This window comes from Suncus etruscus, chromosome 2 (assembly GCF_024139225.1).
Source record: "Suncus etruscus isolate mSunEtr1 chromosome 2, mSunEtr1.pri.cur, whole genome shotgun sequence".
NCBI classification, from domain to species: Eukaryota; Metazoa; Chordata; class Mammalia; order Eulipotyphla; family Soricidae; genus Suncus; species Suncus etruscus.
In genome coordinates, this window is record NC_064849.1 from 26,807,736 (window position 1) to 26,832,700 (window position 24,965).

General features: G+C 45.0%; 1 protein-coding gene across 1 annotated transcript in view; it reads left to right on the top strand.

The window, feature by feature from the left end:
• The first annotated feature begins 2,307 nt into the window (after positions 1–2,307).
• Positions 2,308–24,965, top strand: part of SERPINE2 (serpin family E member 2) — a 65,938-nt gene continuing 43,280 nt past the window's right edge. The window contains exon 1 of the mRNA XM_049768165.1: positions 2,308–2,466. The gene's annotated coding sequence lies outside the window, so the exon portion shown is untranslated. The remainder of the gene's footprint in view (positions 2,467–24,965) is intronic.

Consider the following 24,965-nt stretch of genomic DNA (forward strand, 5'->3'; position numbering starts at 1 on the left):
AAATCTTGCCAAAACAACGATTGAAATTTTGAGAGCCACACAGGGCGTGCACTGACAGAGACTAGAAGCAGAGTCCTGACTTCTGGAGCGGCCGCCCGGCACACAGAAGAGCCAAATTAAAAGTGTAAAGAGCCACATGTGGCTCGCGAGCCACAGGTTACCGACCACTGATCTAGGCTATTGTACTGAATGCTGAAATGAATAGCGGTGTGCATAATCCTATTGGATGCGTGTTTTATTGTCCCGGAGAGACATAACCAAGAAAGGGATTGCTGGGTCATATGGCAGCTCAATTTTGAGTTTACTGAGAACTCACCATACTGTTTTCCATACGGATTGTACCAGGCAGCATTCCCACCAGCAGTGATGAGACTTCCTTTCTCACCACATCTCTGCCAATAGAGATTATTCCCATTATTTTTGCCATCCTCACTGGTGTAAGAAATCTCATTCTAAACAACGTTTTTAAACGAAGAATAATTTCAAGTCATGATGAAGACTCTGAAGAAAGTCCCATGTTGGAGGAAGAGGGAAATGGCTGTGGTACGAGTGGCCAGCAAAGGTTTCCTAGAGAAGATGACCTAACACAGAGATCACAGTCTATTCTGTATTCAGCCGCTGTACCGACCTGGCTGACCTGAGTTCAATCCCTGCCACTCTATGTTCTCCTGAACACTTCCAGGAGTGATCTCTGAGCACAGATCCAGAGGTAAGCAATGAAACAGCAGGGTGGCCCAAACAAATGAACAGAAGTTCGTTTCTTTCTTTCTTTCTTTCTTTCTTTCTTTCTTTCTTTCTTTCTTTCTTTCTTTCTTTCTTTCTTTCTTTCTTTCTTTCTTTCTTTCTTTCTTTCTTTCTTTCTTTCTTTCTTTCTTTCTTTCTTTCTTCCTTCCTTCCTTCCTTCCTTCCTTCCTTTCTTTTTTCCTTCCTTCCTTCCTTCCTTCCTTCCTTCCTTCCTTCCTTCCTTCCTTCCTTCCTTCCTTCCTTCCTTCCTTCCTTCCTTCCTTCCTTCCTTCCTTTCTCTTTTGGGCCACACCCGGCGGTGCTCAGGGGTTACTCCTGACTGTCTGCTCAGAAATAGCTCCTGGCAGGCACGGGGGACCATATGGGACACCGGGATTCGAACTGACCACCTTTGGTCCTGGATCGGTTGCTTGCAAGGCAAACGCCGCTGTGCTATCTCTCCGGGCCCAGGAGTTCATTCTTAAGTCTAAAGATGGTGGTGGGGAGAAGTGGTATTTCTGACAGAGAGCAAGGTTGGCTTTCTGCTACTCCACTGTGGCTTTTCTTTTGGCAACATCGGTCCTTTATAAGGTAAGTGGGATACTTCGAGGATGCCCCAGACAGGACACTTTTAGGAAGCGACTGCCACACCCCAATACAACCCAACAGCATGGTGGCTGCCTCCACGCCAAAGGCAAGTCTGAATCATGCTCATGAATGAGTTCAACCTCGAGCGAGGCAGATTCAGGGCACTCCTTGAGTTTCTGTCCCGCGGAGGGGCTCTGGACCTGCGAGCAGGGGTTCTGTACTCAGAACCTCACAAATCGCATCTTTGGAGTTGAGAACCCGCTGAAGCCGCAGTCGACACCAACGGGTCCTGGGTGTGGGAGCTGTGAGTGAGACTCCTAGACCCAGTTACCTGAACCCAAGATCTGCGCCTCTCTGTGGCGCGCCCAAGTCCCATCAGCTGTCGCTACCGACTGGGGAAAGGTTAGATTTCCAGAGTCTCTGCGGGGACCTCATGCTGTCACCGACACCGAGTCTCCCCTAGTCTGCCATCTGCCAGGGGGACCTCCAGCTGCCTGTCCTACCTCATCCCCCCAGAAAAGCGCTAAGTGTCAGCTCTTAAGCCCCTTGCTGCAAAGCGCCTAGAAATGGGGGGATAGGGGAGGTAGCATCGACCCCCCCTCCCAAGTCGTGCCCTGACTCCGTGATCCCCTCATAGCGCGAGTTTTTCGGACACCATTCCAGGGCGCCCCTCACCCGCTCGGCCTTACCCCAGGGGGGCACTTGGAGACCCGGGATTCCTTGCCCTTCCCGTTCCCACCCGGCTTGCCGCGCCCCCAAAGTGCGCCTCGGGGTGGGCGCGCCACGACGGGGACCACCGGGTGCGGGCGGCCGCGCGCCGGGAGGGGAAGGCTGGGCGCCCCGAATGCGGGCCCCGGGACTCGGCGGCCGCTGGCACACACAAAGGAGGCGGCGGGAAGGCGGGGCGGGGCGGGCCGGGGCGGGGGGGCAGGAAGGGGCGGGGGCCGCGGGAGCCCCGATAAAGCCCAGTCGCCGCCGCCGCCGCCGGTCCGCTAGCGCTCTGGGGCTGCGGGCTGCGCGCTGCTGCCGGTGCTGCCGACCCCGCCGCCGCGTCCGCCTTGTCCCCGGTGTCCCCGGCGTCCCCGCCCTGCCGATCGCCGCTGCAGCTCGGCCTCAGCGCCGCCGCCACCACCTGGGGATCCTGAGCGCTGAGCGGTGAGTCGGGGCCGCGCACCCCGCGGCCGATCGCGGGTGCCCGCAGGGTCCGGAGGGAGGGGCGCGGCTGGTCGGTTCCAGCGCCGGGGATCCCCGTCCCGGGGCGCCCCGCGACCTTGCGCTCAAACGGGGCGGGTGCCCGAGGGCCCTCCGGGGCGCCGGCGTCGGGGCGCGGGAACTTTGTCGGGGCGCCGCATCCAGGTGCGCCCGCCCGCTGCTGGTCCCTTCTAGCGGGACGAGCTGGAGAGACACCCCGGGTACTCTTGGGGTGAGCGGGCGGCGCCTCCCTCCCCGGACTTGGCTGTGCCGCGCGATGGGGACACCCCGAATGGGTCTGTCTCCGTGCTTCCCCAGCGCCCCGAGCCAGACTGGGGGTGGTGCGTGGTTTGGGGAGAAGAGAGTCTGGCCATCATCGACCTGTTTCAATCATCCCCCTCTTAGATCAGTTTTATTTTTTGGGGGGGGGTTCTTTTTTGGGGGTGGTGTCCGTATCCATCTTTGATAGTGATGGGCATCAAGACGCAGTTTAGTAATCACAGGTTGGCGAAAGTACTCGGAGATTATGGGGTAGCATTTGGACCGTTTTTCAATGCCCAGGAGACCTAGCTGGGAGGGAAGGGTTCGATTACATAAGACTGAACACTCCTCCACCTGAAGGTTTTTTTTTTTATTTTGGGGTGGGGGAGATGCTCAAAGTGGTTTTCATGTTTTAACGAAGCAGAGACATTGGGGTGTGTGTGCAAATCATCTTCTCTTAGATTTTTTTTCTCTTTGCCAGTGCTCTGGGCTGCTCCGCCTGGCTCGCAGTATTTTGCAGGGAGCTGGCTTATATTTTGCATCCACATGAAAAAAAAAAAAGGTGTTGGAAGGTTTGGCTTTCTCTTTTCAAGTCAGGAAGCAAGCGGTTCGCTTCTCTGAACTGTCAGGGGACATTGATGGGATAATTTTTTTTGCACTTTGGAGATTTTTGTGTCCAAAGTTACACGCAGATTACTGGAAGGAATGTAAGCGTTGCGGGTTCCTTGTAGCTAAACCACACTTCAAACACCGGAGATACTTTCAGTACTCTCAGATCCACAGTACGTGTAGGGAGAAAGCAGGATTTATGACCACCCGAAACTTCAGCGAACAGATGAAAGGATTCGCCTCAATCTTAGCAGGCTACTTTCAACTCTCCTTGGGATTCTTTATCCACATGGGTTTAAAAATATGGGGGCGCGCAGGCAATAACTGAAGGGCATCACGGTGACATCTAGCTTTTATTAAATATGCATGTACATATATCTGCAAAAGATGGGGATAGAGCAATAGCATAACGAATAGGGTGCTTGCTTTGCACACGGCTGACATGGGTTCAATCCTCAGCATCCCATAGGATCCCCTCCCCCCCCCCAGAACCTCCAAGAGTGATTTCTGAGTGCAAAGCTAGGTGTAACCCCTGAGCACTGCTGTTTTTGCCCCCAAACAAAATAAATAATAGAAATAAAGATCTCTACAAGAAAGAAAAAAATATTTTCTTGTTTACCATGATCATCATATATTGGTACAATTTTGAAAGGACAAAAAATTGATTCAACCAGGCTGGGGTATTAGGACAGCTGATACGGTAACAGTCTTCCATGAAGCTGACCCCGGGTCAAACCCCAGCATCCCATATGGTCCCTGAGCATTGCCAGGAGTAATTCCTGAGTCCAGATGCAGGAGTAACTGCTAAACATTGCTGGTTGATCTTCTCCCCCTGCACCCTCCCTAAAAAAAAAAAAAAAAAAACCAAAAAAAACATGATTCAGTATCCCAAAAATGTCAATTTTCAGTTCTACTGGAAGTGATTAAATACTAGTCAGAGATAGTTTGTGGTGGCTGGGCTGGGAATGAGGTGGTGATCCCATCCGATATTGTCTGCACCTTGCCTTGAATATCAACCTGGCACTTTCCTCTGGTGGCAGAACCCAATTGGTTAATGCTCTCAATAGTCACTTCCTCCAGAGACTCTTATCCCACCTTCTCCATCCACTAGCTAGCCACTGACGCCTGTACCAACACCTAGGTCTGCTTGCCCAAAGATACTTAGCTTCTGAAGCCACAGTTTGCCAGCAACTCTGTGTCTATGCCACAAAGCCAAATCTTCCAGGCTGCAAACTGCTTTTACCATTTGGTCTTACCTTCCCGGTTTCCATTCAGCAGGTGCCTTTCATGCCATTGCCCCAACTCCCAGCAGAAACCCAGGAGACACTAACTGATGTATGTTTTCAGGGTCTAGTCCACTTCCATCCTATAAATAGTCAATATTTTCCCACGTTTTTATTTATTTTCCACTTTTTTTAAGCATATGCTGTGTCCAGGAACTTTGCTTAGACCCTGACATGTGAGAAATATAGCAGGTCCCTGTGCTTTTGGGAATTAATGTTGGAAACAGACAAAATGAACACATTATTAGAATATTATAAAAAAAAACTATGTTTTTAAAGTGGACTGGGGCTATATCTCAGTTGTAGAGTACTTATCTTGCATGTGTAAAGTTCTGGATTACACCTCCAACAACATGCATGTACATACATGTACACAAGACAAGCTCTGCTAAAAAGTGATGAGTCGTAGGCCCAAAACACTAATTAAAAAGCAGAAGTGCATGCCATGAATGGATCCCTGGCAACACATGGTCCATCGATCACCTATAATTATGACTGGGGTAGCTTCTGGATACTACCTGGAACCAGATGTGAACCTGTCAGCACTACTGGACAGAGCATTGAACCATCCAGCGAGGTTGGACAAGAATCTTGGGAGAAGCAACTGGGCCCCCTTGAGCATTTTCAGAGCCCTTCCCAAATGGAGAGGCTAGCTTAAGAGAAAATTTAGGTTGGCCCCAGGGAACTTAGAGAATATTAGAAAAGATACAACACACACACACACACACACACACACACACACACACACACTCCTCTTCCTCTCCTGGAAAAATTCTTCTATGCTTTTCTTTTTCACTGTATTCTAGACACTTCTGCCATATCAGATCCAGGTCTTCCTTTCTAAAAGTGTTGTCCTTCCCTGGTTGCCATCTTCTCTGGAAATTTCCCTCCTGTGTGCCCTTCCCTCCAACCCCTGTATCTACACCTCATTCTGGGGTTACCTGCATGCCTGTACCCTACAGAGAGCTTTTGTGTGCCCATCAACAAACATCAGAGTAAGGGATTCCCAGTGCATCTCTCCTGCCATTTCTTATTTGTAGATTTAGGCATGCCCTTTAGGCAAAGAAAAAAACCCACAGTAAACCCTAAACTGCATCTTTTTCCCTCCTTTGATGAAGTTCTTCAGCTCTTCACTGAACTGTTTAAGAGTGCTGCTTTCTGAAGTCCCCCAAACATGCAGCCAGTGGCCAGATCTGATATTGTCTTCAAGCTCTGACACCCTACCCTCCCTGCTTTACAGTGGCCAGTGGCACAAAGGAGGTCAGAGGGTGAGAGTATCAGTGCCAGCTGCAGGTGTGTTGGGTGTAGGAGACAAAAGTTTCAGACTGCTATAGAGTATTTAAAGTGTGTTAAAATTTCTAGCTACTTTGAGGAATCACAAGCCCTAGAATACTAGGCAGATACCCTCAGATGGTCCATTTGGCTGGCATGGTATGGCCAAGTCTGGGCTTTGTCCAAATAACTGCATTCAGGCTCCCCTGGACCCCATGAGCCTCATAGTCAGGACTTTCTACCAGAAGAGGGTTCCTAGACAATGACCAGAGAGCCCACCTGCACCCCACTTCAATGTGTGTGTTGATACCAGAAGCACTTGAGGACCACTCCTGGCTCAGTACTTGGAAGTTGCTTGGGCAGAGAATCATGTGGTGTCAGATATCAAAACTGGAACTCATTTCTTTATGCCAGCACCCACAGCCTCACCATTTTCTGTATTGTTGCTGTAGTGGCTTTCTTTGTGCCCTTAGATTCCAGAATCACTGTGTCCATCCTGACGCAACTCCATGCCTCCTCTCCCTTGTCTTCTGTAGGGTTGAACTTAGGTGAAGAGAATTTGATGACTTGAGGCATAAACTTTCCCATGTCAAGATGTAATATCTGCTGTGTACAAATCAATTCCAGGACCCATTACCCCCTACACACACACACACACACACACACACACACACACACACACACACACACACTTCCTTACTTCCTTACACACATGTCTCTTCTGGGACGAGATGGGGCAGGTCTAATTTCACACTCTATGTGAGGAGACTGGAAGTCTCAGCCCTTGAATCAGTGGGGGTCCTGATGTAAGTACTTGAACCCCAGAAGACTGTGTGTAGATCAACTAATTCCTTCCATGCTCAACCAAGGAACTTCCCACAGAGCTGCACTGTCCAGATAGTCACTCACCATTTGTAAGGAGCTCATAACTTGTAAGCTTCTGGTTGCCTCTAACGGCCCTTATCCCCAGTTTTTTCTTGCAAAACAGTATTTCTAGAAACTTCTCACATGCATCTCCTGGCCTCTGCTCCTCCAAGACTTTTGCCTGGAATTCTCTTTCTCTGTCAACTGTGTTCATGGTCTAGCTAACTTCCCTTTCTCAGGACTCACAACTGGTGTTACCTGTCCCCCAAAAATATTTGTGCATATTGACAGTCCTCCATGAACTGTGTTCCCACCCTGCCACACTCTTCCCATCATGTCTCTTGGCTGTTACTTCCTCCCTCTCTCTCTCTCCCTCTCTCTCTCTTTCCCTCCCTCTCTCTCTTGCTTTCTCTCTCTCTTGCTTTCTCTCTCTCTTTCTCTCTCTCTCTCTCTCTCTCTGTTGTTTTGGGGGCCGCACCCAGTGATGCTCAGGGATTACTCCTGGATATGCACTCAGAAATTGTTCCTGGCTTGGAAGACCATATGGGACGCTGAAGGATCGAACTGATGTCCATCCTAGGATAGCACTGGCAAGGTAGACACCTTACGACTCCACACTACAGCTCTGGCCCCTACTTCCTCTCCTTTAGCAACATGCTTTCTGCAGCCCTGCCATGCCAAGAGCTGTTCCTATGAGCCTGTAATCATTTCATCGATTTTTTTTTGACACTAGCACGTTGCATGGCTCAGAAAAACTCTATATATGTTTATATATCGACATATTTCTGTATCTATCTCTTTTGATGTGATGATGCTACCCTTTATGAAAGGATATTTTAGGTATAATGGAGATTGTCCCAGGGACTAGAGCAATAGAACAGTGAGGAGGATGCTAATCTTGCTTGAGGCCAACCTGGTTTGATCCACAACATTTTGTATAGTCCCTCAACCATCAACAGAAGTCATTCATGAGTGCAGAGCCGGGAGCAAGTCCTGAACATCACTGGGTATGGCCCAAAAGCCAAAAATTTATATATAAATATAGGTTGTCTGTTAGGTCTGATGATTTGTATTGATTATAGATCCTCATATGAAACCAATATCTTAGATACTGTGTGTTTTGAAAATATTAAATGGGGAACAGCAGAAATCTAATACAGAAGCATTTCTGAAGTTTTGTTTTCAGGCTTGTAGTGGAGTGAAGGGCGGTTGGTCTCTCTGCCTTGAGGTCCATGGGCTGAGCTGCTCTTGGTGTCAAGAGACTATTTTCTGGTTTATCACCATCTCTGCCTGCTGGCTGATGCTGGGCATGCTGACCTGTTTGCCATGTCAGCTTTTCAGCTAATGTACCCAGCTGGGCTTTGCTGACCACATCCAACAGTTGCTCTCAAATTAAATATTACCACCCTTCCAGGAGCACAGAAACAGTGCAGGGGGTGATAGTTACCTTGGGTGCAAGTAAGGAGCAATTTCTATCGGCTTACTTAAAAAAGGAAGATTTTTAGGGAGGAGCTAAATAATATTTTTTTTTAAAGAAAAGTGGGCAAAATAAGTTGGAGAACCTCTAATCTAGACCTTAATTTCTTTTTCTATACAATGTTTGGGCTGAAATAATGATCTCAAAAGTGTTTTATTTTTATAAAAATCTATAGCTTAACTCAGATTCAATTATCTAGTTTATCATACATTTAAGGTCTAAATAAAATTTTTATTAAACGTTTTACTGTTTATTGACATGAAATTCTCTTTCTGCATCTGTGTGTGTGTGTGTGTGTGTGTGAAATCTGTGAAAGTATTCTACTTGACTCCCTTCTATTCAGGAGTCACATCTAAGGCCAATGAAGTTACAGTTTTAATTCCCACGGGAGGGTTTTATAAACATCTTCAATAATCAGGTTTTAGATTCTAGCTAGAATCTTCTTTGTAACACAGTTTTCTACCTTTCAATGCATCCTTCTTCTCTTTCAAAAGCCATATTTCCTCAAGAGCAGATTGAATATCAAGCTTGGATATGAAAAACAAAAACTGCCCTTAGGGATGGAGTAGTCCAGAACACTAAATTTGTCCTTTGGTTATTTCTCATTTAGAAACTCACAGTTTGTCTAAGATCACAGGAAGACTAGTAGAATTTTGTTTCTCTTTTGAGAAATGCTGCCTCTCACCCAGCAGGCCAAGCTTATTTACATGGTCAGCCCTACCCTTATTCTGCTGTTGGGTTTCTAGGTCTGGATGTTGGCCCAGGCCAGAGAAGTTGGCATTCCTTCTGGGACTCTTTTTGTGCTCGAGATGGCCTCTGAACCTCAGCAGTCCTCTGTTTGTAATTCCATTGGTGAATTTTGACAAATATGTCCCCTATTTCCTCCTTGAATTCCTTCCAAGGTTGGGGTGGATGCCCGAGTTCGAGATGAGATTCGGAACACTGAATTCTCTTGCTTCGCTTCGACCTCAGGCTTTGCCCTTTTCTGCAAAGGATAATTAGAGGATCAGGATCAACTGTGCCTCTATTTTTGTTCTTTCATTTTGGGGAAAAAGTTCAGAGCAGATTGTAATTTTATACACAAAAAATTTAAGCCTAAGAAAAGACAGAAATATTTGAAGGAATGGGTGAAAGGAAGGATTCTTGGTCTTCAATTTTGTCCAAACCTTCCACTACACCTGTGGCAGTGGGCACTCTGATAATCTGAGGACTTTCTCTTAAGAATGCACTAAAAATAGTACCAGTGCTTTCTCCCCACATCATAACCCTGCCAGTGAGCAGAGGTATAGGAAAATATAATAATAACTTGGTTGTATATCCTGGGATTTCTAAAGACCCAATCTTGAAAGTGAGTTGGTTCTATCAGAGAGTTAAATATCAAATCTGAAATCCACTCAAAAATGAACATGTGAATATAAACGAAAATAGATTTTTATTCTTTCTTTTATAAAAAAAAATAGCTGTATGAATAATGACTAGGTTTTCTTCCTTTCTATTTTTCTCATTTTATAAAAAATAAAAAATTCACTTAGGAGGAGTTATTTTTACTTAGAAGTTGGTGATTGCTGAGATTATATGAGCTTTTAGCTGCTGCATGATATTTTGGTTACAAGTGGAGAATCAAAATAACCAACAGAAAAACCTCTTATGCATGTACATATGTAGATAGTGACTTTGTTACTTACCTGAGATAGTGGAGATGCTGCCGGTCAACGGGTGTTTTTTCTAATCAGCTTCCTTCGCTTAGGGAACACAAGTGGTGAGCATTTCAGGCTAACTCTACACTTTCATGATACAAGAGGAAAGAGAGACTATCTCTCAGTTCCACTTAGAAAAAAACTAGACAAACTCTCTGATTGGCTCCTTTGGGGTCATGTGCCTTTCTCTAGTCTAGACCAATGACCATGGTCAGGGCAATAGGATATTTATGACTGGCTAGATTCTGAGTCACATGTTAAATTCAGTGGTTAAAAAAGAGAGTTTTGGAGGGATGTGTTGGGTGAACAAATCATTCCAAATGTCACTGGTGTTAGTTTTCTGTTGATAGAGGCTCTGTTATCTCCCTAAACCTCATACCTGTCCATATTGCAGATTCTAATATAATTCCCTTGTCATACTATCAAAAATTACCAGTGTGGAGCAGCCTATGGTCCACAGAAGAACACACTATTATTGTGTGTCAGTGACTAAACTGATGCCCATCTGTGTAGGTGGGAACTTATGAACTGGAACCCTAAATTTTCTATGATTAGACTGATTAAACTGATTGCTAAAATTATTCTTTCCTTCTCAACGAGAGTTCCCTGTTAAATGACATGTATCCTTTCCAAAAAAAACCTGTGTCCTGGCTTTCCTATAGGTAAACTTCAGTAATACAACCAAAATACTCAACATAGTAAAAGGCTGATACTTACATTAGGTTGGAAGTCACTATTTAGTGCCTTCTGTCACCCACCAACCTTTTTACCTCCATTCCATGTCATTCCTTAGAAACTTGTTCCTTTCTCAGACTCAAATCTAAAAATGTACATACAAACTTTGGGACTGAAACATAGAATGTTTACCCAGAATCTAGATGTACAACTTCTTGATTACTGGCTAAGTTACTCAGCACCCAGCCTTAGTTTTTGGCTGAATTGACTATGAAGAAAACAATGAAGAGGACATAACAGAGGGTGTGATAAATAGGTTTTTACCCCAGGAGTTAAGACACTGGTGATTCCCAGAACACATGTGGGCTTGTTTGTCACTAAGAGATGGTGAGTGTCTCACTCCTCCTAGACTCATATCTGTGTATTTGAAGTGGTTTACAGGTGCCTGTCGATGTATCACCAGGCTACTTTCAGACTCCTTTCTGAAACCACCTTAGGGAGCAGGCTTCCAGAAGTCAGCAGGCCCACTGTGGCAGGAAATGAATAAAGTTAGTCTTTATTTCCACTCAAGGAAGGATGTAGAAGTGGTTTTGCTGCTAAATCCTCATTGTAGGGTTCAGGGCAGGCTCCTCCTATGAGGCTGGCTGCTTGTTTGTACTGTTTGTGATAGAATTAATTGATAGCTCAGTTATATGACAGCATCTAGTGGGTAGCAACCAAAGTTGTCTCTATTCTTGTGTATTAGATTGTGGAGGAAAAAGATCCATCATCCAATGATGTCTATATACCCAGGAATAATGATTTGAAACACATGCTGAACGTATTTAAAACACGTGGTTATTTCATTATGACTTGACTTCCTCCATATACAAGTCTTCTGAAGCATGGGGTGAGTTCACTGGACATGCCCAAATTGAAAATGGATATTCCACTGCTATGATTCTGGTTTGGTTTGGTGTTTTGGGGAAGATTTGTATTGTATTCTGAGTGTGCCCACACCTGAACTGTTGCTCCAATCGTGGCATAGGAAATGCCAGGGAGACTGTGAGTGGTGGCTTAACTATGAAGAGTGTTTTCTTCTAATAGATGCAGATTTTCTCTCAGAAATTAATTTACCAATAAACTCATAATGTCTTATACCAAACCTATGTTTGCTACATAATGATATGTTAATTAAGAGAGCAATTTGGCAGATGAACCAGAGATGCCAAAATATTCACAATAAACCTACTTTTGTGATTACACAGCAAGCGACAAGGCCTGATTGTCAGAAGCTTGTCCTACTGAAGGGAATTCACACAGCCAGCTCTGACCAGGTCATTGACCTACACTGCTCTATTAGCTCTTTGCCTAAGAGTTTCTCTGAGTAGAAGTGTCTGTTCTCACATAGACAGAAGCAGAATTTGAGTTTTTATCTGACTCTTTCCCTAGAATGAGAGCTAGATGATGGGCTATAACTTAACAGGTTCTAAATTGTGTGTTAGCATGTTGTCCAACCTAGTAGGAATCCCCAGATTGGGGTATTTGGGGGTTTTCCTCAGTTTATCTCATCCTTCTGGGCTCCTTTTACAGAAGCCAATCCAGGGGAATGCTAAAGATACTGGGAAATGGAGGTGAAAAGCAGGGTTTCATATGTACACATATCCAGAAGCATCAGACACCTTTCCTATCTAATCTTATTAACTCTCAGCAGCCCTTGTGAGGTGAAAATGAGTCGTAGTTTACAGTTGAGCAAACAGAGATATTCCATGTACTGTTGGAGGATGCAGTGCTAATGGGGTGTGTCCTGCCTTTGGGGTAGGGGTTAATCCTGAAACTTTCTAATGAATGGCAGAGGCTTTGCACTGAGCCAGCAGCCAAGGCCCCAGCAATGAAAGATCTGAATGTTCTTGGCTCTCTGCCGAGTGGTAGTTTGGTGACCATTGGACAGAGTCTGGGCACTCTGCTTGACAGGTGGAAAATGGAGAAGATGAAGCTGGATTTCACATATAGGAGAAGAGGAAATAGTGGACCTGAAAAACCCACCTCTGTTATCTCTCCAGTGTTTCAACTGGATAATATTTAGTGATAGAAGAAACATCAACTGTCACCTCTTCTCCTCATTTCCCCCCCTAAGAGATTTTCCTGATAGGGAATGTCCTCAAATATTCTTAAAACAGTCTAAGCATATTCCTGCCTCCTCTGCTTTGTGGGGCTCACCACTCTGATTTAAGAGTGCTCTTTCCAGAGAGTAAAGACACTCCCTCCTTCCTCTGATTGGATCTAGCCCAAGGGAGGACTCAGGGAGTGGAAGGTGACAGCCCCTGTTTGGGGAACATATTGCTTTTTAGAACTGGGTTCTGGGTGCTGAGTCAGGGTGGAAGTAGGGGAAACAATAATGTTGAAAGAGACAGAGACATTCTTGAAGCTGCTGACCCTAAAATGATAGAAAAGTGCAGACTGAAAAGACTTATTCCTGACACCAAAGAGATAGGACAAGAAGTGAGGCACTGGTCTGACTTGTGGCCAATGCTGATTTGAGCACTTGACCAGCCCCAAGCATAGAGCCAGATTTGCCCAGAGCACTACCAGGAATGGCCACAAATAATAAACAAAGGCACACTCCTGAACCTACAGTTGGATAATAGACGGAAGCAGCGGCCTCTAGTGGGGAAAAGATAGAGGAGTGTCTGTGCAGACTGCCAACCTGGCTCAGGCAGCTGCTGTCAAAAATGGGGCCAGTGAACATGAGGTTCAGAAGACCCAGTTGGAGTAGTGGAAATCAAGTCCTAGGAAGGCTGCATTCTCCCTGTTTCCCTTGGGACAGGACCCCAGGAGAAAAGTATTTGTTCCCAGTAGCTGGAGCATCCTGGGTGCCAATTAAAGAAGCTCCTATGAATTGTGCCTCTACACCTTTAGGTGAGAGGTGGGCAGCAATCCAGGTCATTCTGTAAATAGGGGACTTGGAAGCTCCAGTGGACTGGAGTCTAAAGACTTGGGACTTATATTCCAGCTCCTCCTGTTGAAGCAAGGGCCAGAAGGTCAGTATCATGAGCAAACAATCTCCCAGACATTTCTTACATGTCAGATGCTGTTGATGGTGCTATTTGTCTTCACATGCTGTGAAGCACTGGCCCGTAGCTCCTACACACACAGAGATTATCTAAAAGACAAACCTACATTCCATAGCTGCCGACATATAAGCTCATCAGTCCAGTTTTACAGATTCTGGAGCTCCTGGAGTGCACATTCACATATGCAGCCATGCAGCACTATTAAATCCCTCAATACTGACACCTCAGTTGGAGCACACCAAATTAAATGGAAAAGTAACATAGGAGCCAACTAAGCTCAATAAACGGAGACAACAACACAGAATACCAACTAGCAACAAAGACCTTAGTAAACTTCAGATAATGATTTAATGACCCTATTGTGAGATATTACAGTTTTCACCAATTTCTTTTTGCTTATCTACTTTGCTTGTTTACATGTAAGTGTAATTTTACCTGTAAGTTTACATATAATAAAAAAATTTTAAGTGGACAAGATGAGGCCAGAGTGATAGCGCAGTGGGTAGGAAGTTTGCTTTGCATGCAGCCAATCAGGTTTGATCCCCACATACCCACATGGTCCCCCAAGCCTGCCAGAAGTAATTTCTGGCCTAGAACCAGGAGTCACTCCCAAACACAGCCAGGTGTGCCCCCCCCCCCAAAAAAAAATAAGTGGGTCAAAGTGATAGCACAGCAGATAGAGCACTTGCTTTGAAGCTGACCTGGATTCAATCCTCAGCATCTCAGATGATCCCTAGAGCCCACCAGGAGTGATTTCTGAGTGCAAAACCAGGAATAACTCCTGAGCACTATCAGGTATGGCCCAAAAATCAAAAGAAAGAGTGCACCAAAAGAAAATTTTTGAAAATTATTGTGTCTCTCAATGAGGTCATTAACTCATTGTCAGAAGATTTACTAAGCTTTTCATTTGTTGCTAGTTGATCGTTGTTATTTTTTTTATTTACTTCTGAACATTAGGTGGCTTCAAATCCCTGTGTTTTCTGAATTGGTTTGTTCCTATTGGATGACAGCTTTGAAAAATAGGAAGTTATCATGTGGCTGCACATGTGGCTAAGCAGTCCGTAATTCCAAGATCCGTGGGTCATATTGCTATGTTATGGAGGTGTGATTTTGGTTGCCACTCCTTTCAGAAGTATGAGAAGGTGAGGAGAGGGAGGGTGCCCACACTCAGTTCAAAAAAGTCCTGGTGATGGTAACTCAAATTCCATTATACATGCAGTGTTTGGTCTATTTGGCATCTCTGCAGAGATCAGTGGTTAGTTAAGTGGTGAAGCTGGGCTATTGGTGAGTAGTGATTGTAGGTGATGCTGCAGCAGGCTTGGCTTTGGTAGGGCCATGATTTGGCTTACCCTCTTCTGAGATTGCCAGTTTTCAGCTGCGAGGCCAGTGTTCCCATGATATTTTAAGACTTGGTTTGCATATCTTTGAAGAACAGAGTGGGTCTAACTAAGGAGCCGGCCAAATCTTTAGTTTCTTTTACCAAGTATTTGTCAGTTATTCCATTAGCCATTTAGCTATAAAAAGCAATACAAAAGAAATTATTTTGTGCCCACCAAGAGGTAGACTTGGGGATAGGTGGGAAACTGAGGACAGTGGTAAAGGGAATATTACACTGGTGGTAACATTAGTGTTGGAGCATCAACTGCCAGAAACAACTGTATTATGAACAGCTTTATAGACCACAGTTTAAACAAAGTAATAAAAATTTAAGAAATAAGTTAAAACGAAAGCCCCAGTTTCTGATCAGCCCTTCCTGGTGTGTTTTTCACAAGACTCTCTGCAAAGCCCTTTTTGCCCTACATGTGTATACTTGTTCTCCATCAACTTGTAGCTGTAGTAATGTGCCTCTGTACTTTTCAGGACTCAGTTTTAGGGACCTCCTTCCTGGGAAGGAAATCTTCCCACAGAAGTGGCCTGAGGGGACCACTGTTAAAGGGTTGAAGTGCTTCTGTAATGGAGTGCTTGTGTTAAATGCTGACAAGCTGAAGGCATCAGATTGTACAGAAACACATTCAGGCATGGTCTCTTCTGGGTGGAACATGGAAGCTGAAGATAGTGCCTGAATGATCTTCTAATGAGTCATAAAAATGACATTCATTTGTAGGATTTGTTTGTTCATTTGCAAAGGAAAGAGAGAGAGAGAGAGAGAGAGAGAGAGAGAGAGAGAGAGTCCTAGTTAGCAATGGCATACATAAGTACATAGTGAAAATTTTCCCCAGGGACCAGAAGGATAGCACAGCAGGTAGGTAGTTTCCCTTGCATGGGTTTTTAAACCAACCTGAGTTTAATCCCTGGCATCCCATGTGGGCACCACCAGGAGTCATTCCTGAGTGGAGAATCAAGTTTAACTTCTAAACATTGCTAGGGTGTAACCCCAAAACCAAAACCAAACAAAAAGTTCTCTCCCAGATTGTTCTTCAGAGAAATAGGGAAGTAATCTCTTTAGTATCGTTATAAAAAATCACTGTTTTGGGGCCGGAGAGATAGCATGGAGGTAAGGTGTTTGCCTTTCATGCAGGAGGTCATCGGTTCGAATCCCGGCGTCCCATATGGTCCCCCGTGCCTGCCAGGAGCAATTTCTGAGCCTGGAGCCAGGAATAACCCCTGAGCACTGCCGGGTGTGACCCAAAAACCACAAAAAAAAAAAAAAATCACTGTTTTATGAAACTTGCCTTATGTTCCTTTGTCGAAGTTTACAAGTGTGGATGACTAGCCAGAAGCAACAGAATCTGAGAACTGATCTATAGAGCCTTACTATGGGGGTGTGTGGGAAGAAGGTATGGGGAGGCAAGTGTTGAGGAAGGGGGATCTGAGGAAGGGGGGAGAATGTAGTGTTTAAAAACTTGTCTGCATGAGGGGGCCGGTGAGGTGGCACTAGAGGTAAGGTCTCTGCCTTGCAAGTGCTTAGCAAAGAAGGACCACGGTTCGATCCCCCGGCGTCCCATATGGTCCCCTGAAACCAGGGGCGATTTCTGAGCGCTTAGCCAGGAGTAACCCCCTGAGCATCAGAACGGGTGTGGCCCCGAAAAACCAAAAAAAAAAAAACTTGTCTGCATGAAACTTGTTGTTGACAGTGTTGTAAATCAGGGTGCCTAAGTTTTAAGAAAAAGAAGCCTAAGCGATAGTACAGTGAGTAGGGTATTTGCCTAGTATATGGCCAACCTGGGTTCAAGCCCTAGCACCATATATGGTGCCCTGAGCCCTGCCAGGAGTGAATCCTAAGCATTTCCATGTGGCTCTATTTAAAATAAATTAACTTAAAATAATAAAATTAAATAAGTAAAAATAAAAGCTAGTTAAGTGTTGGACAGAAAAGACTTTATGAATCTGGTTGAGAACAGCTGGGAAGGCCTATAAGCCTGAATGTCCCCATTGCCAGTGTTTATACTGAATGCTGATGAAGTTTGCATGATCTTTAAAGAATTGCTTGCTTTGCAAGAGTTCAGTTCTGGTTTGATCCCCAGTACCACATATGGGCCCTGAGCTCTGCCAAGAGTGATTCCCGAGCATAGCCAAGAGTAAGCCCTGAGCACCACTTAGTGTGGCCCAATAACCAAAATAAACAACAAAAGGAAAGGCAAAGAAAATTGAATTTGTCCTGAAGGCCCTGACTTTGCAATAGCTAAAAGGTACAACTGTTTTGTCCTGAATGTGTCTATTGGCTGGAACATGAAAATTCTGACATAAAGCCTCCTTGGGGACGTCTGAGACTTAGTTGGTTCAGTGACCCATCTTTTTTTGTGGATCCATTACTAAAGAGGTGGTTTTCAAGGTCATGGGCAATTTTCAAGGTCCTGATGAGTGTTCACATCTACCTAGTAGGAACAGAGAGAACATAGAGAGTTTAAGGACAGCAAATTTGGGTAGGATAGACCTGAAAGAGGCGTTGCAGAGCTTTCATTTCCATTGTGGAGAAATTCTAGACTTGTGCCCCACACAGCTGGCAGCAGAGAGAGCAGTTCAGCTCAGAAGCTGAGATATTGGCATTGGCTTTGCTAAGGAAGAGGTCTATCTTACTGAGACTGGGAGCCAGAGCAATAGAACAGCAGTTAAAATATTTGCCTAGTATGAAGCTGATACCCCATATGGTCCCCAAACACCACCGGGAATTATTCCTGAGTACAGAACCAAGAATAAGCCCTGAGCACTGCTGACCTCAGGGAACCTCAGGAGCTATTCATTTCTAGGAAAGTGCATTTGCAGTTGTTCAACCTTAGAAAAGATTAGAGATAGGTGCAGGTCTGGAATCTAGTAGCTTTCATCTTTCCCAGGGCTCGAGAGTTTGGATGCTGCTTATAGTCCTTATGGCTTGAATATTCCCTTTCTGCATTGTCCACAGACTCAGCTAACTCATGTATCAATTCATTTCTAGAATCAGCCAGCCATAAGGAATGCTGTGGTCACCCTCCCCTAACTCCAGGTGCAGTGCTGTGGGCTGATAAGATCCCCAGTTTGGAGTTTAGGTCAGGGAGGTTTTCTCAGGGCTTCTATGTCCCTGGCAGGCATCTCGCTGCTGTTGGGCAGGTAGTTGTCTGTGGGTGATGAGGTTTGAATCCATCATGAGTTTGTTTCTCAGAAAATGCAGCCCTATTAAAGCCATTGTTAAAAGTCACCCAGAGCACTTAAAATCCTCAGGTCATCATTTTGTTGTGGAAAAACTTAGAAGCGACTGGGGCTTCAGGCAAGCAATATGAATTAAACGTGTGGCCCCGCTTTTAGACAGCACTTGATTGTACATTTTGAAACAGGGAATGCAAATTGAAATTCCTCCTGGGTGCTTTAAATCATGTATTATAGGTGCAGTAGTTTCAATTAGCTGCAGCAAAAAAAAAAGCACTTTCCGTGTGGCTCTATTTTTACAGCTGGGAATTGCTCGGAGAACACAATTGACTGTTTCATACATGTAAGATTTATTTAAATGACTCATGGGGCCTTTGCAGTTTAACCAATAATTGGCAATATTGTTGCCGGGTGGCAGGTAAAGGGGGGAAGTTTTTTGCATATATTCATCAAAGGGGCCACACAGAATCCAAGAGTTTGGAGCAAGGATCAGCATTTCAGGGGCCGGCGAGGTGGCGCTAGAGGTAAGGTGTCTGCTTGCAAGTGCTAGCCAAGGATCAGGACTGCAGTTCGATCCCCGGTGTCCCAAATAAATCCCCCAAGCCAGGGGACGATTTCTGAGCACTTAGCCAGGAGTAACCCCCTGAGCATCGAATGGGTGTGACCCGAAAAAACCAAAAAAAAAAAAAAGATCAGCATTTCACTCAGGGCTGTGCATGCATGGGAAGAGAAATGTCAACTGTTGGATGCTTTGCAATGGTCCTCAAACTACGGCCCGCAGGCCACATATTGTATTTATTCCATTTTGTTTCTTCACTTCTAAATAAGATATATGCAGTGTGCATAGAAATTTGTTCAAAATTTTGTTTTTACTATAATCTGTGCCCTCCAACAGTCTGAAGGACAGTGAACTGGCCCCCTGTTTAAAAAGGTTTGAGACCCCTGCTAGGGTCATGGCACCTCAAGGAATAACCCACACACTAAACTTACAACTTGTTATTGCTTTTGTGTTCCACACACACATATGGTCAGTTCAGGTATGAAGAATCCAGGTCCACCCCCCAGCTCTTCTCAGACTTCCTATCCTTTCTCCACCAGTTTTTTTATAGAGGGACCACTTGCAGACGTCCCACATTATCTAGAGACGCAGAGGCATTTAGGCTCTGTAGCATTTAGGCCAAGTATGAAATAAGGTGAAACTAACTGGGTCACAGTTTTCCAAAGAAACTACAGCAGAGAATATAGATTCCTCAGGTTAAAACCCTCTACATAGGTATATATGACTTTTTGCATATATATCTATGCATTTTTGTTTGTAATTAAAAATTTTAATTGAATCATCATACAATACAAAGTTACAAAGTCCCTCCTTCCCCAACTTGTCTCTATAGCAGACATTCTGTCTCTCTCTTTCTCTCTTTTTCTCTTTCTCTCTCTTTGTCTTTCTCTCTCTTCCTCCTTTGCTTTTGGGACCACACCTAGTGATGTTCAAAAGTTATTCCTGATGGGGCAGAGAGATAGCACAGTGGTGGGACATTTTCCCACATGTGGCCTATCCCAGAAAGGGACCCGCGTTCGATTCCAGCATCCCATATGTTCCCCGAGCCTGCTAGGGGCGATTTCTGAGTGCAACACTTGCACTCCTGTGCTGCTGTTGTGTGGCCCAAAAATCAATCAATTAATCAATAAAGTTTAAAAAAAGAGTTAGTCCTGGCTTTTCACTTAATAATTACTTACTCCTAGAGACGCTGGGGTTTCCATATGGGATATGCAAGGATCAAACCTGGGTCTGCTGCATGCGAGGCAAATGGGCCTACCCATCTGTACTATCACTCCAAACTATCTTCTTTCTCTTTCTCTCCCTCCCTCCTCTCTCCCTTGATCATACCATTTCTCCTACAGCATCATCATACCTATGGTAGAAGTTCAGCCATTCTGTCAGGTGGATCAACTTCCTTTCTGTCAATGGCTCATAAACATGATTAGGGAATTGGAATGTTTGGAATAGTGTTGCAAGTGCCAGTTAATAAAATTACTGTTATTAAAAAATGCATCAGTGGACATGTGGTTCAGACAAAGCATGAATTAATTGGACACATCTGTGGCAGGATAAAGACCTATCCATGAATTGTTTGTTTCTTTCTTTAAAACAATGTCTTTCAATGGGGTAAATCCTTCCCTCTTCACCTGGGCATATTTGTTAGCATCTCCAGATAATGGTTATCCAGATACTGGTGTTTCTGGAATGTCCTGGGTGGAGACAAGGGATACTGCTAAGAAGACTGTACCACACAGGCTATGTGTACTACACATGTCCAACAATGTAAAATCATCTATTCCCAAATGTCAATAATATCTGTCTTATGAAGCTTTTTCTCCAACTTCCTTTAAAACAAAAATTGCTCTGAGGAAATGGCTCAAGGAACTGGAGCTCACACTTTGCAAGGGATAGTCCTGATACAATCCCCAGCACACTTTCAGCTCTGACTTGGGTGTCCCCGCCAACAAATAAAAAATATCAGTCTTCCACTTCAGGTCACAACCTAGCTATATGATGAGCTTCTGGAGTTGCTTGGAGTACAGAAGATGGAATAAATCAAAGATTGAAAAGTCAGTCAGTGACTTGGTTGTGTAAGGAAACCTCCTTGGGGTTCCGCCTTCCATGTTGGATGTTGGAGAAAAAGAGCAACAAATCTGTCAAGGTTAATGCTCCACCCACATACCCAAGTGGAGAGGAAATATGACAAATGCTTTTTGTTAGAAAGAACGTGGGCCTGGAGGTTCTGTGATCTGTGGACAGAGGTCACTTCCAGAGCAGGGCCAATGGACCCCCAATCTGAGGAGGCGTGTGACCCATCCCAAGAATCTTGGGAAGCTATGGGTGGGTTTACTGTGGGGGTCATTGCCAGCATCATGTTTCAGCTTGCTATTGATTAAGTGCTGACAGCCAACCAGATAGAGGAGACCAGCATTCTTATCTAGAAATCAGTTGTTGATTGGTGGTGGACACTGGAGGTGGGGAGAGTAGAAATTTTTGGAACCATCACTGAAGGCAAAAGTAGTATGCCTAGGATGGTGAGGCATGGATGCTGACTGACTCTAGAGGACTGCAGCTTTGAATCTAAGCTGGGGGTGCCTGGCTTCCTGAGCTGAAGAGACTGGAGGGACAGGTCAAGGAAGAGGAAGTCATGTTTCTCCATCCTAGAGGAAGGAGGAACTTCTCCTAGTTTCCCTCCTGACTTTTTATTTTCAAAGAAACACTAGAATTTTAAAGGTGTCTGCTTGTCTTGTCAAAGTTGAAGTTCTTTTTTTCCTTGAATAACCTCCTATCTTCCTTTACCATCATCATAAACTTGTCAGGCAACTCCCCAAATCTTGGTCCAGACATGCACACTCGGAAAGAGTCTTATGAGTCTGCTCTTTCCTTCAACTGTTTAGACTAGACATTGAGGGGAATTGGCTTTCACACAGACTTCTGCTGTGAGGTTCTTGAGCGAGGGGCTTGACACTCTAATGTATTTTTAGAGTTGTCTTAGCTGAATCTGCTTTAGTGTTCTGCTGGCAGAAAGGCACTCTTCCTTATTCATGGTTTAGAAGTGGTGATGAGATAGGGGACTGTTCAAGGCTGGTGCCCAGATCCTGTCATCCAGAACTGTAAATCACTTCCTGAGTCCATCCTTAGGGCCACTGTGACCCTGCTGACTGCTATCTCCTGAACCTCCACAGCCAGTCAGGCCACCTTCAGGGTCTTACACACTTGGATCAAGTTGCTTCCTAGATCCTGGGGTCCAGTCTATGCCAAGCAAATAAAAGCAGGCCTGCATATAAACATCCCTTTCCAGAAATTGAAATTTTAAGATATATTTCACTTGACAGAACTGTTTATGATGAACTAACAGGTAGGTTTTGAGGGACTGTGATGAGAGCCTCTGTGTTTTCCCTGAGAGCCATCAAATGTTTGTCCTGATCAATGGTTCACTCTGTTTTATTGCTGAGTAACATGGTCCATGGTCTGGAGGTGCGACCATTCGCTTAACCATTCTAAGCACCAGAGAGAGTTGAGTTGATTTCAGCAGGACTTTTACAAATATAACAATGACAAACAATGGTGTATTTATTTTTAGGTGAACATGAGCTTTTGTTCCTCCAAAACAGATGTCTAAGAATTTGGCTCATGTTTAGATGCATGTTGAGTTTTGTAAGAAAGCATCAATTTTATGGGTCAGAGCCCAGGTACAGAGCATAGAGTACTTGCTTTGAATGGGGCTGGTCCATGTACCATCCATCCCCACCACCACATCATGTTCGCCCAGCTCTGCAGATCCCAGAGTTCTATGTCTGCACCATTTTACTTTCCCACATGAGTTCCTTATTCTCTACATGGTCTTCAGCATTTGGTATTATCACTCGTCTCTATTTTACCTTCATTGGAAAGGTTTGTAGTGAGATTGCCCTGTGGAGTTTAATTTGCATTTCCCTAGTGACCAAAGGATGCCGAACAGATTTTCATGGGCTTATTTGCCATTTGTATGTCCTCTTTCTTAAATCACCATTCTTTCTCTTTTGCATTTTCTGATGGAGGTTATTTTTTTTTTGTTTTGTTTTCCGGGCCACACCCATTTGATGCTCAGGGGTTACTCCTGGCTAAGAGCTCAGAAATTGCCCTTGACTTGGGGGAACCATATGGGACGCCGGGGGATTGAACCGAGGTCCTTCCTTGGCTAGTGCTTGCAAGACAGACACCTAACCTCTAGCGCCACCTCACCGGTCCCGAGATATTTTTTTTTAACTCTCGCTATGACCATTCCTTATACATGCTATGTTCTTCTCCTTTGTTGGATCTGTAATCTGAAAACATTTCCTGCCAGCCTGAAGTTCCTCTTTCTATCATCTTTTCAAGAACTTTTTGCACAGCAAAATCTTATTTTCACCAGGTCTGGTTCATCGGTTTTTCCTGTGGGGGGTCACATGTTTCATATCAAGTCTTAGCAGGAACTAGCAACTTCATTTCTGTCTAGTGTTGATAGCTGAGAAGGAAGTGGACCGTGTAGACTTTGGCTTGTGCTCTAAAAGTCTGGACTCTGATGTGATGGGCTGCTGTCAGGATTGAGCCCTGGGGTCAGCCTTGTTGTATGTTTAAGAAATGTGAGATGATGGGGCCGGAGAGATAGCATAGAGGTTAAGCGTTTGCCTTACATGTGGAAGGTCAGTGGTTCGAATCCCGGCATCTCATATGGTCCCCTGAGCCTGCCAGGAGCGATTTCTGAGTGTAGAGCCAGGAGTAACCTCTGAGCGCTGCTGGGTGTGATCCAAAAGCCAAAAGCCAAAAAAAAAAAAAAAAAAAAAAAAAGAAGAAGAAGAAAAGAAAAGAAGAAAAGAATTGTGAGATGATCAGAATGTGAAAAGAAAAATGAGTCCCATTGTCTCTTTCCAGAACTATCCAGGTGTCCCGAAGCAAAAGGCCATTTTCACTTGAGACTATCTGTCTGGAGTACTCCTTCCTGCCCCTATGGTCCCCATCCTTAGTCATTGCATGTCCAGTGCTTCCCCTCTGCTGCCCTTTCACCTCATCATGCTGTCTCACAGCGCTGCTCTCCTCACCCATGCAGGGGCACTTCCTCTGGTTTGCTGTAGAGCCTGCACTGCCCATTGCTCTCCAAGCACTAGCAAACCTGCCAGAACAGGTAGAGACAGTAATTCGGTACTGAGATGTGGGAACCATCTCCTCCAGTGATGGTTTCCCAGCCTTGCTCTGCTGTGTGCCTTTTAGAGTAGTGATTCCTTGTTTTGTGGTGTATCCAAAGCCTGAGAGATGTTGAACAACCCTTCACCACCCATTGCCTACCATGCCAGAAGTACTTCCCCAGCCCTCACTCCCATCACATTCAGTATAATGTTGGGGCTGAAGCTATGGCTTAGTAGTAAGGCATTTGCCTTGCATGCGGCTGACCCAGGGCAGACCTAGGTTCAGTCTCCCTACATCCCATATGACCCCCAAACCAGGAGTGATTTCTGAGCGCATAGCCAGGAGTAACCCATGAGTGTCACCGGGTGTGGTCCGAAGAAAAAAAATCCAAAACAAAACAAAACTAAAACACAAAACTAAGTCTCTGATGATGCATAATGGTCTCTAAGGAATAGAGCTGAGGATTAGGCATTAGCTTCGGGCTAGAAGGTGTCACTTCTGGGCTGCAGAGAAATTCATGAAGCCCAATGATGGAGGCTCAGGTCCCAGGATCCAATAGTTTGTTCCACAATCACTTTGGAAAGAGCACAGAGGATTCAAAGGCACCACAGAGGCTAGATCTGAGTGAACCCCTAAAGTCAAGAGGTCCCTTTCCTTCACTGAGCACTGTTCCCCTGCCCTTCTCCCTGTTGGCTGAATTTAGGAGTCTTCCACTTCCTGCCTGATTGGCACCCACATCCGCTGTGAGCACTGCCCAGGCATAGAGAAAAGACCTCTGTCATTTCCACCCTCCCAGTTCTGAACTTCTGGTAAAGAGGGGTCGAGACCTCCTGCACTGGCATTTCTCCTTCCCTCTCCAGCTGGCTGTGTCTCCTTTGCCTCCTGAGAGGGAGGAAAGAAGAGGTTGGGGCTCAGTCTGGCTAAGCTGTCACCTTCTGCATATAATTAGTTCCAAAAGCTCCTAGGGAGTAAGTACAGTAAGGAAGAATAATTTGGGGTGTGTGCAAAGGTTTGTGTTTTAGGATT